Genomic DNA, 16,091 nt, shown 5'->3' on the forward strand with positions numbered 1-16,091 from the left:
ACTTCCATATTGCCCCTAAAGACCTCTATTTCTCTCACCCTGTTCTTTACGAACCTTCTAACCTTTTGACATGCTATCCTTATTCATTAGACCACTTAAACACCTGTGATCCTTCTGACCTTATGGACCTTTTAACCTTTTACTCTTAATATCATCTGGTGAATATAACCCACTCAAACAACGACCCTACAAATATTTGTTTATGTGTGGGAAATAATTTAATTCTCTTGCCACTCTCTTCACCATCTAATATATTAACAAAAAATATGTTTGAGTTTGGTTCTTTATTAAGATATTTTAACTGAGCTAAGATAAAATGGTAAACCTCCCTCAATGTTCTTGTTTGAGCACCTCCAGTGCCACATACCATTTTAAAATTAAAGTATATATTTTCCTGACAACCATCAAAGTTTTCCGTCCACTCAAAAATATTTCCATCTTTTTTTACCCAATTCACCGGTATTTAAATTAATTCTCTTATTTGTTTTGTGAATTTTTTTACCAGTTGCCTTTTCAATTATACCTATTTGATATTTTTCACATTCATTATGTTTTCCATTTATATACCAAGGTTGATTACACCTCCACTCTTTAGTCTGGTTGATACTTGGTTCTATCATTTATATAATAGTAAAAAAGGCGGCGGTAGCCCGTTAAAATCCCCAACCCCCCCCCCCCCCTTTTTAACTTATCACTTATATATATCTTATCACTTATATATATCTTATCACTTATGTATATCTTATCACTTATATATATCTTATCACTTATATATATATCTTATCACTTATATACTTATATAACCATAAGGGAGACTATCAATTCCATTTTCTAAAATAAACCTCTTATCATCAAAAGCCCCCAATGCTTTCTTATTTATCTCTTCTGAATATAATTGATGTTTATAACTTCTTATTCCATTAATCTTTCTAAACTCTTCTTTCTTTGTTGTTAAACAGTTATAATAATCCTTAAAGTTTATTGTTTCTTTAATAACATTTTTCTTTACACCTTTTAACTTCTTATCAGTCTTTTCAACGTTATTCACAATGTATTTATAAGCATAAGCCTTTGACCTCAATCCCACAAATTCACTCATAACATTTCCTCCTAATTCATCCTTGAACTTTCCAATCACCTTTTTATTTTTAGAAGAGAACAACTCACTCTCTGGACTGTAATTACTCGTGTCATAGATATTAATGTCTCTTTTCATGTCTGAATAAACATCGTTGGTATTAATTTTCAAAATAAAACTATCTGTATCCATATAAAGTAGATTAACATCATTTTGATATTTCTTCCTCAAGTTATTATAAAAGTAATCATACATTAATGACTTTGATAAATCAAGAATTGTTGTTCCAATATAAATAGGTTTGTTCATTTCAATACTCTCTTTAATCAAATGGATCGCACAAAAGTTCTCAGTAAAGACCTCAGCTCGAGTAAAACTCGGTCTATTAATTAATTTTGATGCTTGTTCCCAAGATGTTGATAGTCTGATATTTTGTCTTTTCCTCACATTCTCCATAGTCTTACCAAAGACCGCATTATTCATCAATTTATAAAAGTCTTTCTCAAAATCTGTTTTTGACTCTGTTCTTCTTTGTGTATTAAAATCAATGTACCCCTTTAACCAATGACTTTGATTGAACTTTAGAACCCTATGGATCTTCTCTACTCTTAGACCTTTTGATAAATATTGTCGCAAATTTCTTTGGTGTAGAACATAATTTTTCTTGTTATATAATGTAGTAAGTAATTTTTCTGTTGATTCACCTATATCAAACGATCGTTGATAATCACTCAACCATTCTTTCTTTGGACTTTCTTTCTCACAAGCAAATGGGAGATCTTTGTGTAGGTTATGGAGTTCCTCTGGATATTTTAAATCAATTTCAAAATAATAACCAACTTTTTCTTCATCCAATTCTTTTTGTGTAGAGATACATACATCTTGTAAAACGTTTTTGTAGTCTTTTTCCTTTACCCATCTAAGTTTTCCATAAGGAAGAGCCTGAGACATTGCCCAGCCATACAGGTTGTTCGCGTCATAGTACATCAAGTAAGAACTCTCTTTCGTTGGATCATAATTTGGAAGATATTTGTTATTTGCTTTTGCGTATCTACTCGAGCAGACTTGTGAAATTCCACCTCTTTTTGCCTTTTCAATCATCAAAAGCATATCAACATCGGTTATCAAATCCAAATCTTGTTTTGTCATTTTCAACATCGCACTCCAGGCCAATCCAGGTGCTGTGTAGTAGTGAGCAGGATCCAATCCATATCCAGTGCGACAAACAGATCTAAAGGCTTCAAATACATCGGCCAATAAAAGCACATCAGTTTTGAGATACAAATCGTGATACTCGCCAAGATTCTTGATGTTATATTTTTCCCAAACATTTTGTGCGTGTACATAATCTTTATCAGATATATGACTATTATTTAATTTGTTATAGAAATTTTCTTTTGAAGGAAGTTGTGTTTCATTGAATCTCTCAAATGAGTCCATATAGTCATAGGGGTAAATTCCCTTTTGTGTTAGAAAATCTTTATCTAAAAAATACTCTGAAAGACATGGAAACTCTTTTAGATTTTGAACCAAGTTAACCAATGGACTTGCCATGAATTTAAATGTATCAAGAAATCTGATATGAGTAATAGGAGATGTGTGAATTGTTTTTGTGAATGAAATGTATTTCTGATCCGTGTTTGGAATTGCTGAGATACTTCCAGAAGTCTTTGAGAGTTCCTTGATAAATAGATGTGTATCATAATGAGCGTTGTTATGAAGAAAGACAGGAATGAAAGAGGGGAGTTGATAATTAATATTACAACTTTGATGAGCCGGACCTCTATATTTACCAGTGAGATGACAATGGTCTCTAACCTTTAGACCTTTACCAATTTTCTCCTCACAAATATGACAGACATTGTTTTTTATAAATTCCCTTTTTTCTTTACTTGTTAAGGACATTGGTTTATTGGTTTCTCTCATTATCTTGGTTAATCGAACACAGTCTTTTTCTAGTCGTTTCACAAACTCCTCTGGGGTATTTGAGCCTCTATACATCTCTAACTTGTTATATTTATCACCAACGGATGATTTGATATAATAACAAAAACCACAAGGAGTATGTTTTTGATATTTATTTGTGTATGATTCTTTTGGATCTTGAGAAGCAGTATCAATTTTTTCTAAAATACTTTCAAAATCAGCATATATAACAAATGGATGTTTGATCTTTTTATTTTCATCTTTGAATGTGATCTTTGAGCCTTCTTTAGGCATATTGATTACCGTTGATTTATGTTCGCCACAATAATTTGAATGTTTATCTAATCTTTCTTGTGAATTGAAGAAGTTAAGACAACGCAAACAAATATATATTTTATTTGTTCTCTTACAGACTTGTGGTTTTATTAATTTAGCAATATCTTTGATGTATGTATAATGTGAATTTTCGTCTGAATTAAAATATAGAAGATTAATATGAGTTTGTTTACAATTGTCAGAAAGCTTTAAAACCTGAATGTTGTTTGTTTCTGTTAGACCATAAACATTAACTGATAAATTATTCATCTTTTCAAATTTAGGAATATCATTTAAAGTCATCGGAAACTTTAGATCTTTCGTATTTAATGTATTCTCATATTTTTTATAATGAGATACTCTTTCATCATGAAAATGTGGAGGATGTAAGTGTGCTAAAATAGACCAGAGAAAACATTTATTGTCTTTATTTTTGATATTGATAACTGCTTTTCTATTTTTGATAACACTGGGTAAATCAATGTAAGAAGAAGCTTTTAGAGGATCTGATTTAAGAATATGAATGTCTATGTAAATAATTTTTCCTATATTGAATCCACTTCCTACGATTGAATTATCCACATCTTGCTCTTGTTTAATAAGTTCATCATAGACTCCTGATGTTTTAAAATCTTGATATGAAGATATAAAGTGTGGCTCAGTTCTCATGTATGGTGCATCTATAACTCCTTCATCCTTTGTCATTTCTAATTTTACTCCCATATAAAATTTAAGTGGTTTCATTTCCTTTAGTGTTTTTTCAATCAACGTTTGAACAGCAGGTTTAACTATTTCTACAGCATCAACTATAGACTCTGGTTCAGGAGGTTTGAAGTTAAAGACTCTTATTTTAATATGTCCTTTGAATGCTCCATCAGAGTTTTTAGTTGTGATAAAATTTGATAAATGTAGATTTGTTTTAAGATGTATTTTGAAGCCTTTCTTGAGGATATTTTTATTACATGTAGAACAGTGTTTTGTTTCAGGTGGAAGAGGGGAAAGTTTGTTTAAAATGTTGTATGTATGTTTTGCGGTGAGAATATGTTGTTTATAATATTTTACTTCCTTCTCGCAAGTATCACAATAAACCATATTTATAGCGTGAGAAAACGTGGTGTTTTATATATATCACTGTGCTTAAAATAAAACACTTTTGAGCTTTACAGCTCCGTTTTATATATATCACTGTGCTTAAACTAAAACACTTTTTCACTCAGAATCATCTAAGTCATAACTATCACATGAATACTCAGAATCATACTCAGAGTCATCAATAAAGCTACTCTCATAACTATCATTTGAGCACAAACTATTAGTATCATAACTATCATCTGTGTTCAATGAAATACTATCATCACCATCGTCCAAGTTCAATGAAATACTATCATCACTATCGTCCGAGTTCAATGAAATAGTAAAATCTTCACTGCTGTATTGACTCATATTTAATTAGCAAGAAAAATATTCCCATCAATATCTATATACTTTCTTTCATTAACAGATTCAATCTCTACAATTTTTATATCAAAAGTTATCTTTAAATAATCTCTAACTATCATAGAACGAAATGACATTTCACCAGAAATATTAACATCATTCATTTTACTTAGATCTACACCCTTTGGATTATTAAAGAAAATACAAATGTCTCCTCTAGAATTATTAATGGTCTTATCATTCTTTTTCAAAGTATCGTGGTCAATCACTTTTTCAAGCTTTGAATAAATTGCCAGGAGTAGAGGAGAAACTTTTGTTAGATTTACTTTAATGGATGTCTTTCCAGGTATAGTTAGAGCTCTTCCTTTAAATGAAATAGAGGGGCTCATGTTATTTTCCATAACTGGTTTTACCCAAAAATTTCCATATTTATCTTTGTTCAATTTAACATCTTTGACATATTTTTCTATATCTTCCACCGAAGTAGAGATTGATTGAAATTTGTCTTTTGTGCTTTGAAACATTGTATTTATTAATGAATAAACTTGCGTTTAGTTTAAGTAAAAATTTACCACATAAATATGATAAGTTCTGAAGGATATTTAGAATTTCCAGACTCTCCATATGATAAATTAGAGAATTGTCCGGCTTGTGATAGAGTGGGGCTTAATGATGAGGATTCATATAAACAATGTTTATTCTGTGATTATATTCTAATTAATGATAATAAGAAATATAAAAAAACATATAACTCTTTTAAATTAGAACCAAAAATGAATTACTTTACAAGATTAATAAGAGAGATGAATGTTAAGCATTATGGTGATAATACACCATTTCTTACAAGGAAAGAGACTCTTTGTATTGAGGAAATGTATAAGGGTTTAATGATATTTATTATTCAAAATAATTTTAATGGAAATGTTAATACAAGATACTATATAAATAAAATAATGGATTATTTTGAAATTAAACCCGAACTCAGGATAAAATATAGAGTTTCTCAAATAGCTCAAAAAAAGTTGGATAACTTGTTTTCCAAATATATAAATGAATGATTTTTTACCCGTTTGGGAAAATAAGATAAAATTTAATAACCATAAAAACATTCCAAATTCATTGAGATGTCTAATAGTTGGTTCAAGCGGATGTGGAAAAACCTGTTTACTTTTAAAGATGCTCCTTGGTTCTAATTTTTTAGATTATGATAATTTAATAATTTTTACAAAGTCAAGTTTTCAACCCGAGTATCAACTACTCTCACAGGGTTTTAATGCAGGTCTTAAAAAGGAAGACATTATCGGTTTATTTAAACTTCAAAACAAACTGAATGATTATAATATTGAAGATATAATACAATTATTTTGTGATACACAGAAATCAAAATCGAAACCCATAACTTGTATTCTCAGTGATAATACGGATGATATACCTTCACCTCAAGATTTAGATAAATCAAAAAAGAACCTCGTCATCTTTGATGATTGTGTTAATGAGAGAAACCAAACAGTAATGGATAGCTACTATACAAGAGGGAGACATTCTTCTTGTAATTGTATATATCTTAGTCAATCATATTTTCAACTCCCTCGACGCTCAATAAGAAACAATGCCAATACTTTTATTTTATTTAAGTTAAATTCAATAGATGTAAATAATTTTTGGAGAGATAATTGCTCTACGTTATGTAGTAAAAAAGAATTTGAAAATTATATGAAACACACGATTGGAAAATATAAATATATTGTTGTGAAACAAGATGAGATACTAAATGATATTTTTCAATAAATAAATACAGAAAATGAATACTGAAGAAAGAGAAAGAAAGTTTAAGGAACATCAACAATTAGTTTCAAAAGTTGTTAAACAACAGGAAGAGATAAAGAAGAAACGGAGACAGAAACTAACTGGTGAAGAAGCCTTTGAAAGAAAACAAGAGAAATTCTTTAAACCACTTTTGAAAACTCAACACTCACCTACAGTACCCACGGTAGAATTTACTCCGAAAAAACTTCAAATGCTCAAAGATTTTAGTCAGATAACAAAACAAGAACTTGGTGAATTAGAATATGATGACGAGGGATTATTTCGGAAACTTGAGGAGGTAAATCAACCCCCTAATTATGTTGTGGAAGCTCTTCAAAACAATGAATATTCGGCGGGTTCAAAAACCAGAGCAGGTCTCATTCCAACAGAAGAACCAGCAGTGTTTCATCTTGTGGAAGAAAAGGTATTGATATTTAATGATGAATTGATGTTCTTGAGTTCTACTCAACCAAATGTTAAATTAACTCCAAGATTAATGTTTCTTCTAACAAACCCCGGATTCAGCGGTTCAAAATATTTTGAGGAACCACTTGATATGGAAAGAGAGGAAGATAGGGTATATATTGAGTTGCTAAATGCACTTGATTATGGAGTTTCTGTTGCTGGTAAAAGTAAGAAGAATGAGAAGGAGAAACATATTATTGATGCTTTAAGTAAGCTTGGTTCGGGTGTTAGTTTTCTTCCAAATGACCCATCACAATTAGTTAATAGGCTATTATTGTTGTTAGGTAGTAAGAAGGCTGGAAACAACAATTGTTTTAATGAATCCTCAGCCATTTTAGATCAGTTGATGAACATGAAAATAATTAATAAATGTCAATACAAAGATATTTTATTAGATATTAAATAAGATGAGAAGCACAATTCTTAGTTTTAATTTCACAACGAGCGATTACACAGCTTCATTCCCTTACCCACTACAACTTGACCCCCTTACCTCATATGAGGCATCTTTGTTGTCAATGGAAACTTACAATACCCTTTTTAATATCACAGAGAAAAACAACAAGTTTAGTTATAATCCAGGAAGTGGATATAAAACTATAACCGTTTCACCTGGAGCTTACGAGATTTCTCAAATATCTTCAGAAGTCTCTCGCCTTATGAAAGAAAAAGGTGATGAACCAAAAAATATTGTAATAGATATTCAAAAACACACTTCAAAATCAACTATTAAACTTAAAAATAATTATAAAGTTGATTTCACGATTGAAAATTCGTTTAGAGAGCTATTGGGTTTCTCTTCAAAAAAGATTGAAAATAACGGGACGTTTTACAGTGATAATGTTATCCAAATATCCTCCGGTATAAATTCAGTATTAATTCATTGTGATTTGATTGATGGTGCTTATAACGATGGAATAAGAACAAATACAATATTTTCATTCAGTGCATACTCAACCCCGATTGGTTATAAATTTAATATGGAACCAAAAAATCTTGTCTATTTACCTGTGTCAGGAAAAACCATATACAGAGTAAATTTTAGGATAACCGACCAAGATAATCGTATGATATCCTTTAATGATGAAATTATATCCATCAGAATTCACCTACGTGAAGTTTTTCAATAAATAAATAATGGTTATTGTGAGAAAACACGAGTTGGGAAAATATAAAATAATTACAGGGGAGGGCATGTTCCTTTCACCAGACTATACAAGGTATGTGGGTAAAGGATACTATAAACCTAAGAGACAACGGGGTGTAGGTCATCAATTTCGAAATAAAGGAGATGGGATAATTGATACTCTAATGGGTATTGGTTCAACCATCCTTAAACATAAAGACCTAATTGGTTCAACTGCTTCTGCCGTGGGCTCCGTTGCGGGTGCTATAAAGAGTATAAAAGATGCTCAAAAGGAGTCTCATAAATTACAAGCAATCAAAGAAATAAAAAAAGGTAAAACTCAACTATCTTCACAAGAACGACAAAAAATCATTAAAATACTTGGGTCAGGGTTTCAACAATTTTAATGCTATATAAATACAAGTATGGAAGCGATTGATAGTATCTATGATTTGGATGATACGATTATCATTTCAAACTCCACTAAAAAGGAAGACTATTTTAAGGTAAATGCTATAACAGGAACAGACTGGAATTCAAACGGAACAAAAAGTTTTGAAATAAATAATCAACAAACTTACTTGAATATAGCTGATAGTTTCTTGCTGTGTAAATTTAAATTCACTAAGGCTGCGAATAATACTAATGCTACACTCGTAAATGATTTCTTCTGGAAAATGTTTGACAGTGTCCGCCTGTATATTGGAACACAAGAGGTTGAAGCGGTTGATTATGTCTCTGCTACATCTGAAATGATGAAATTTACACTATATTCGTTTAGTGATAGAATGGGTAAGGGAGCTGTTGAGGGTTTTATTCCTGATATGTCAACGGGTACAAACGCAGACCCTGGTTATAGTCAAAGGAAGTCAATGTATAATGATGACGCAAAAGCTGAGAATAGTTTTACCGTAGCAGTACCTCTGAAAGGTATATTTGGATTTTGTGATTATGATAAAGTTTTGTATGGGCTTAAAATTAGATTTCAACTACAAAGGAATGATAATGTAAATAGATTGCTTTTTGGGGATGAAAATGCTTTTGGAGAAAATAATAAATTTGTTATTAATGATTTGTGTTGGTATATCAGTGAATATACTCCTAATCTTAAAACGGAAGAGATGTTAAATAGAAGACTTAACTCAAAGAAACCGCTAAATGTATCATACCTTAAAAGAAGATGTCAACACGTTAAACTGGAACACACTACCTACACTTGGAATTTAGGTGTTCTTCAAGGAAAGCCACGATACCTATGGCTCATTTTAAAAAAACCAGATGGAGAGGAGGGTACTAATAAGAATAATGCGCTGAGTGATAATGCTAAGGTGAAACAACTTCGGGTTTCTCTTGATGGCACATTTTATCCGCGAGATAGATTGGAAATTGATTGGGAAAAAAATGATTATGCGGAAGCCTACAAGTCCTACCAAAAAGTGTGTGAAAGTAATGGTAATAATGATCCTATTTTGGATATGGTTGCATTTAAAGGTTTATATACAATCTACGCAATTGACCTGAGTTCTCAAAAGGAAACTATAAAGTCTAATCGAGTGGATACTTCTCTATACATTGAAAGAGGGGAGAATGAAGAAGTTGATGCTTATTGTTTGCTTTTGGAGGAAACAGAATTACAGATTAATACAGATAATGGTGTTATGATTAATATCACATAGGTTTTTTCTCATAAATAAATGGTAGGGGTATATGTTAATCAAATCAATCTTAATAAATTAACATCTTGTATTCAAAATCAAAAGCCTTGTATTATTAATGTTAATACAATTCAAAGAAAAGGAGCTGTAAGAATTGATGTTTTACTCACACACACACAAGTAAAAACACTAAATGATGTTGGATCACTTAAAATTAAAATGACGAAACCTATGTTAAAGAAATATTCAATAGACGAGTCAAGAGGAGGATTTCTCCCGTTTCTAATTCCTTTATTTGCTGGTTTAAGTGCGGCGGGAGCATTGACTGGTGGTATTTCAGCAGCGGTAAAAACTGCTAACGAAAGGAAGGCACAACTAAAAGCTCAAAAAGAATTGGAAAGACATAACAAGGAGTTGGAGAAACAAATTAGTGGAAGTGGTGTAATTGTAGATTTTGCTCAAAAACTTGAAAGTCTACCTGATAAAGCTAGATTGTTGGTTGGTGATATGCTTTCCTCTATCGCTCAAGCGGGTGTTAAACTAACTAAACGGGGTAATGGATTGTATCTTTCTCATAAATAAATGGATAAATGGTTTAAACAATTTGGAAAGAATACAACGTCAAATATAGAACTAGCCAAGTATTGTAAAACACTAAAAATTGATAATGTGGTTATTTGTATGAGAGATGAATTAACACATATAAATAAGAATACAAAGAATATTATTATGAATTTAGACACACAGAATGGTTCTCATTGGGTTTGTATTCATAATAGTCAGGATAAATATTATTTTGATAGTTATGGTATGCCACCACCTGTTGAAGTAATACAATTCTTACAGAATGGTGTTTATCAAACATTCCAAGTTCAAGAAATTAATTCTAAATGTTGTGGCCAATTATGTTTATATGTATTATTTCAACTCAACAATAATGAAAATTTTTATGATATCATTTTTTATCTAATATAAATGACCTATGTTGGAAAAGATGGTTCTATCTTTGGAAAATCCTCTCAGGATATTGATTTATCAAATTATTATACAAAGGCACAGGCTGAACGACAAAAATATAGTGTAAGTAAAAATATTAATATGAAGAATACTTATAAATTAATCAATTATCCAAACCCTACAGATGCGAATGACTTGATTAGATTCAGTGATTTATCACAATATATATCTTTAAAGAAAACAGCACGTTTTGTGAAACAAGTAAAATTTACAACCACAACACCTGGTTATACTGACCATACACCTTTCCTCATTGAATTTAACTACCTGCTTACAATTAAATTTTATAAAGAAGGACATTTAGTTAATATGCGAATTAATAAATGGGGGTATGATATGCCTGATTTAGGGTATAATTGGTCTTTTTCAATAAACATAGAAGACCTACATGATTTAAATCAGTCTCGTAAAGAAGAATATTATCCACTTGGTGAAGATAAGGATTTATGTGGAAGTACAATTAGTAAACAACAAATACGTGATTTTAAGAAAATAAAAATATATGATAGTATAGCGATGGTTCGCATGACAAAGAAGGAAGGTAATGAGATAAGGATAGAAAGCCGAGGAATACAAACCGATTTGGTAGTGGGAAGATGGGGTGGTATTACCTGTCATAATATTAATCTCACATATATTTCTGATACATAAATGGCAGGAAGAAGACTACAAGAGAATTATAATTTTTGTATTCAAGGATACCTACAAGAAAAGGGTGCTCGGTATTACATACCTTATGATTTGGAGCATATACATGGGAATTTTGTCATTAAAAACTGGCCTTATACTGATATTGTTAAACCCACAAATAGAGACTTGTTTAAAATATTAAATAAAAATGAACTTCTCAAAGTTATGAAATATAAAACTCTTTTAGAAATCGTCAACAAATCTTATTGGTATCCTATTATGAGAAAAATAATTATAGATACAAGAATATCTCAAAATCCAGATGAGTATATGTATAATATTCTTTGGGGTTCAAACTCAAGGGTAGCAAGGGATGAGGAAGGAGTTGAAGAAGAGAAGGAGGAAAGAGAGAAAAAGGAGAAGGAGGAAAGGGAGAGGGAGGAGAAGGAGGAGAGGGAGAAAAAGGAGGAGAAGGAGGAGAGGGAGAAAAATGAGAAGGAGGAAAGGGAGAAAAGGGAGAAGGAGGAAAGGGAGAAAAGGGAGAAAAAGGAGAAGGAGGAGAGGGAGAAAATGGAGGAGGAGGAGAGGGAGCAAAGAGAGAGGGAGGAAAAATATAAAAAGATGGAAATCATTGAGATTCATAAAAGATTGAGTGTATTAAAGCAAATAAATCAATCTCAACGCACCGAAGAGGAAATTAAAGAATTAACAACTCTTATGAAGATAATGGTTTCAAAAATAAGAACGTCAATGTCTTCAATTTCAGAGATTTAAACGAGAAAGTGGTGAAGAAGAAGAAGAAGAAGAAGGAAAAGATTATGTGATTGATGATGTTGGTGTCATTGACTTTAGTTAGTTTTTATTTGTAAATAAATGGAGGAGAGAGTGAAGGCATTCCTTAGGATTCTTTATGTTTTAAAAATAAAGATTGAAATGTATATGTTGAAAACCAAAAAGGTTTTGATACTCTGTCGGAATTTTTCTGATAAATAAATATGAGTTATTGTCTCAAATGTAAAAAGAAAACTAAATCTAAAAATATCTCTTATGTTAAAGCTAAAAATAATAGAGTTTATCAAAAAGGAATATGTCAAGTATGTGGCTCTAAAAAGTGCCAATTCATCTCTCCTAAAAGAGGAGGAGACATACAAAAGTTTCTGTCAGGAAGTAAATTTACAACAACTGGAATTCCAGGGGAATTACACCTTCCAGGGTATTCTTTCTGTGGTCCAGGAACAAACTTGGATAAAAGATTAGATGAGGCTGACAATCCTAAACCTTGGTCTAAACCTACAAATAGGGTTGACGAAGTGTGTATGAAGCATGATATTGCTTATGGGAAAACCACTACGTTGACTGAAAAACATAAAGCCGACAGCGAAATGTTGTATAATTTGTCTTTGATACAAAATCCAACGTTGAGAGAGAAAGTTGATAGGTTTATTGTGAGAAATTTGATAAATGCTAAATTGAAACTTGGTCTTGGTTATTCCTCAAAAAACTATTAGGCTCTAATGATGCCATCAAGACTGAGGAGCTTTTGGCTGAAGAATTACACAAACCTATAATCACAAAGTTTAAAAGAAGGAAGGTTTATTCTAAATACACTGACCACATATGGTCCGCTGATTTAATTGAATTGAATAATGACAGGGGATACAGGTATGCTTTAACCGTTATTGATTTGAGGAGTAGATTTGCCTGGGTTGTCCCTTTAAAAAATAAAAGGGGTGATACTTTAATGTTAGCCTTTAAGCTAATATTTGATCGGGATAAAAGGAAACCAAAGAAGTTATGGACTGATGAGGGAACAGAGTTCTATAACAAAATATTCATGAAATTTCTTAAGGGGAAGGGTATTAAATTATACAGCACCTTTAATGAAGGAAAGGCAGTTGTTATTGAGCGTTTTAATCGTACTTTGAAAGAGAAATTATATAAAAAATTCACACAACTCGGTTCTCAAAAATGGGTGTATTTAATTCAGGATATTGTAGATGATTACAACAATACAGTTCATTCATCAACAAAATCAAAACCATCAGAAACATTTACAAAATTAGAATATGAAAAGGAGATTAATTTGAGAAAGCCCAAGTTCAAAGTTGGTGATATTGTAAGGATATACAAATGGAAAAGCCATTTTGAGAAAGGTTATACACAAAAATGGACTAATGAATTATTTATAATCGTTGATGTAATGGATACAGTCCCTTGGACCTACAAATTAAATGATATAAATCGAGAAGAAATCTTGGGTTCATTTTACTCGCAAGAATTACAAAAAACAAAGCTAATAATTCATTAAACAACATTTCTATTCACCCCACCCAGATTAGCTAATTTAATTAGTGGTAATAAAAAAAAATTTAAATAAATTAAAATCATAAGCCACACCCACACAGACCACGCCCACACAGACCCCGCCCACACAGACCCCGCCCACACAGACCCCGCCCACACAGACCACACCCATCATCCCCCACCCTCCGTGCACCCCCACCCTTGACCCTTCACCCCCCTCATCCCACCCCCACCTTCCCCACACACACAAGGGGAGGGGAGGGGTGGGATGAGGGGGGTGAAGGGTCTTTGGCAGGGGTGCACCTCCCCGTTCCCTCCTTTATTCTCTTTTTGTAATTAATAATTAAATAATTGTAAACAAAACAAATATATATAAATATTGAAAACATTAAAATCTTTATATTATTAAAACATTTTTCTTGAGGTATACATTCAACTTCTCCCCAGCATAAGTCATCAATTTCTTCCCAGCACAAGTCAAAGGTTGGTTCAGCAGATGTCTTCAGGTTTTGAATCTCTTTCTATTAAAGACAAGAGGGGAGAGATATTTATTTCATATTTATGTTCCATGTCAAAGCGTCTTGAAAAGCGCTATACAAAATAAATGTATTATTATTATTATTATTAATATAGGGTCGGATGCCCTTCCTGACACCAACCCTGAATCACCTCTTACGATGCGCAGGGATATGGTGTACCTATTATAAACGGTGAACCACACACACGTACACACATGCTTACCTCGAAAAAATCCAGCTTAGCGTCAAGATCGTTGAGTTGAAAATGTAGAGGTTCACAGGTTGGTAGGAAATAACCACTCCTTGGGGAATCAAAATCATCCCACTCAAAATTTTGGTCTTCGAGGTTAATACTGCAAACAAAATAAGGAGAAATTACTATTATATGCTGAAGTAAGCCTGACAAAACATCACACACACGCACACACACACACACACACATTCACAGATACATACACACACACACACACACACACACATACACACACACATACACACACACATACACACACACACACATACACACACACACACACACACACAATCTCATTTTTTCATTTCTGTTCCTCACAATTCGATCTCTCTATTTTAATCACAGACACACATGCACACACATACACATACACACACACATGCACACACACATGCACACACCTCTCGTTTTTTATTTTCTATCATACCTTTCACGTGAATTTTCTAAGAACGGTGAAACATTGAATTCATTCTGAGCCCACCATCTCGGAGGTAGGTTATTCAAACCCGTATTCAGTTCGTTGTGGAACTCTTGAGAAACAACTTGAAATTCTGCCAGGATATTTACAATATTTGAATTGCTGCAATGAATAGGAAAAATAAATTATTAGTTGTATAATTAATCACATACAAAGCTCTCATTAACAGTGTTTAATACCAAATGAACTTACCAATGTCCTGGCGAGTATTCTTCATCAGAGGAAAGACTGGAATAAGACAAGCTCATCTTCGTTCACAATGTTTAAATGTCCCATTCGGAGACCTCTCTTTTTATAATGAACAAAATGTATTTCGGGGAACTGAAGTGCTTGTCAGCTTTTGGAAACTGAGGGCGTGTGTTTGTGAAAAACAGGAAACAAGACAAAGAGAATTCCTTGGAAGTTATCCAAGTGAAACAACGTCATTTCTCAAGGTATGTGGTTCGAGTGAGCATGAGCCTAACAGTGAGCTATTAATTAGAAAAGGTTCGAGTGGTATATAAATGGAAAACAAAATGAATGTAAAAAATATCAAATAAGTATAATTGAAAAGGCAACTGGTAAAAAAGTTCACAAAACAAATAAGAGAATTAATTTAAATACCGGTGAGTTGGATGAGACGGTGAGGAGAGTTGTAGGAGAATTAAATTATTTCCCACGCATAAACAAATATTTGTAGGGTCGTTGTTTGAGTGGGTTATATTCACCAGATGATATTAAGAGTAAAAGGTTAAAAGGTCCATAAGGTCAGAAGGATCACAGGTGTTTAAGTGGTCTAATGAATAAGGATAGCATGTCAAAAGGTTAGAAGGTTCGTAAAGAACAGGGTGAGAGAAATAGAGGTCTTTAGGGGCAATATGGAAGTGAATGGGTCAAAGATTAATCTGCCAGATGATATGTAGAAGAAGGATGATAGGTCTATAAGAGAAAACAAATATTTGTAGTGTTTGAGTGGTCTAATGAACAACATTAAGGATAGGTACTACAGACAAAAGGTTCATAAAGATGAGGGTGGGAGAAATAGAGGTGTTTATGATTTTTGAAAAAGACAAGGGGGTAAATGACATTAGATAGGGATTTCCC

The 16,091-nt window shown here is 32.2% G+C and overlaps 1 long non-coding RNA gene across 3 annotated transcripts; it reads right to left on the reverse strand.

Moving 5' to 3' along the window:
• Window positions 1–14,017: 14,017 nt before the first annotated feature.
• On the reverse strand, window positions 14,018–15,786 carry LOC144891778 (uncharacterized). 3 transcript variants are annotated; one of them, XR_013623105.1, is made up of 4 exons: window positions 15,201–15,786; window positions 14,958–15,110; window positions 14,501–14,630; window positions 14,018–14,280 (listed from the first exon to the last, which is right to left on the reverse strand). It is a non-coding gene; the product is annotated as an uncharacterized LOC144891778 (long non-coding RNA). The 3 variants fall into 3 exon arrangements; XR_013623106.1 differs by having other exon boundaries at window positions 14,958–15,081; window positions 15,201–15,785; XR_013623104.1 differs by having other exon boundaries at window positions 14,020–14,280; window positions 14,958–15,777.
• Between the last annotated feature and the right edge of the window lie 305 nt (window positions 15,787–16,091).

The sequence above is a fragment of the Myxine glutinosa genome, chromosome 4, assembly GCF_964187855.1.
Source record: "Myxine glutinosa chromosome 4, kmMyxGlut1.1, whole genome shotgun sequence".
NCBI classification, from domain to species: Eukaryota; Metazoa; Chordata; class Myxini; order Myxiniformes; family Myxinidae; genus Myxine; species Myxine glutinosa.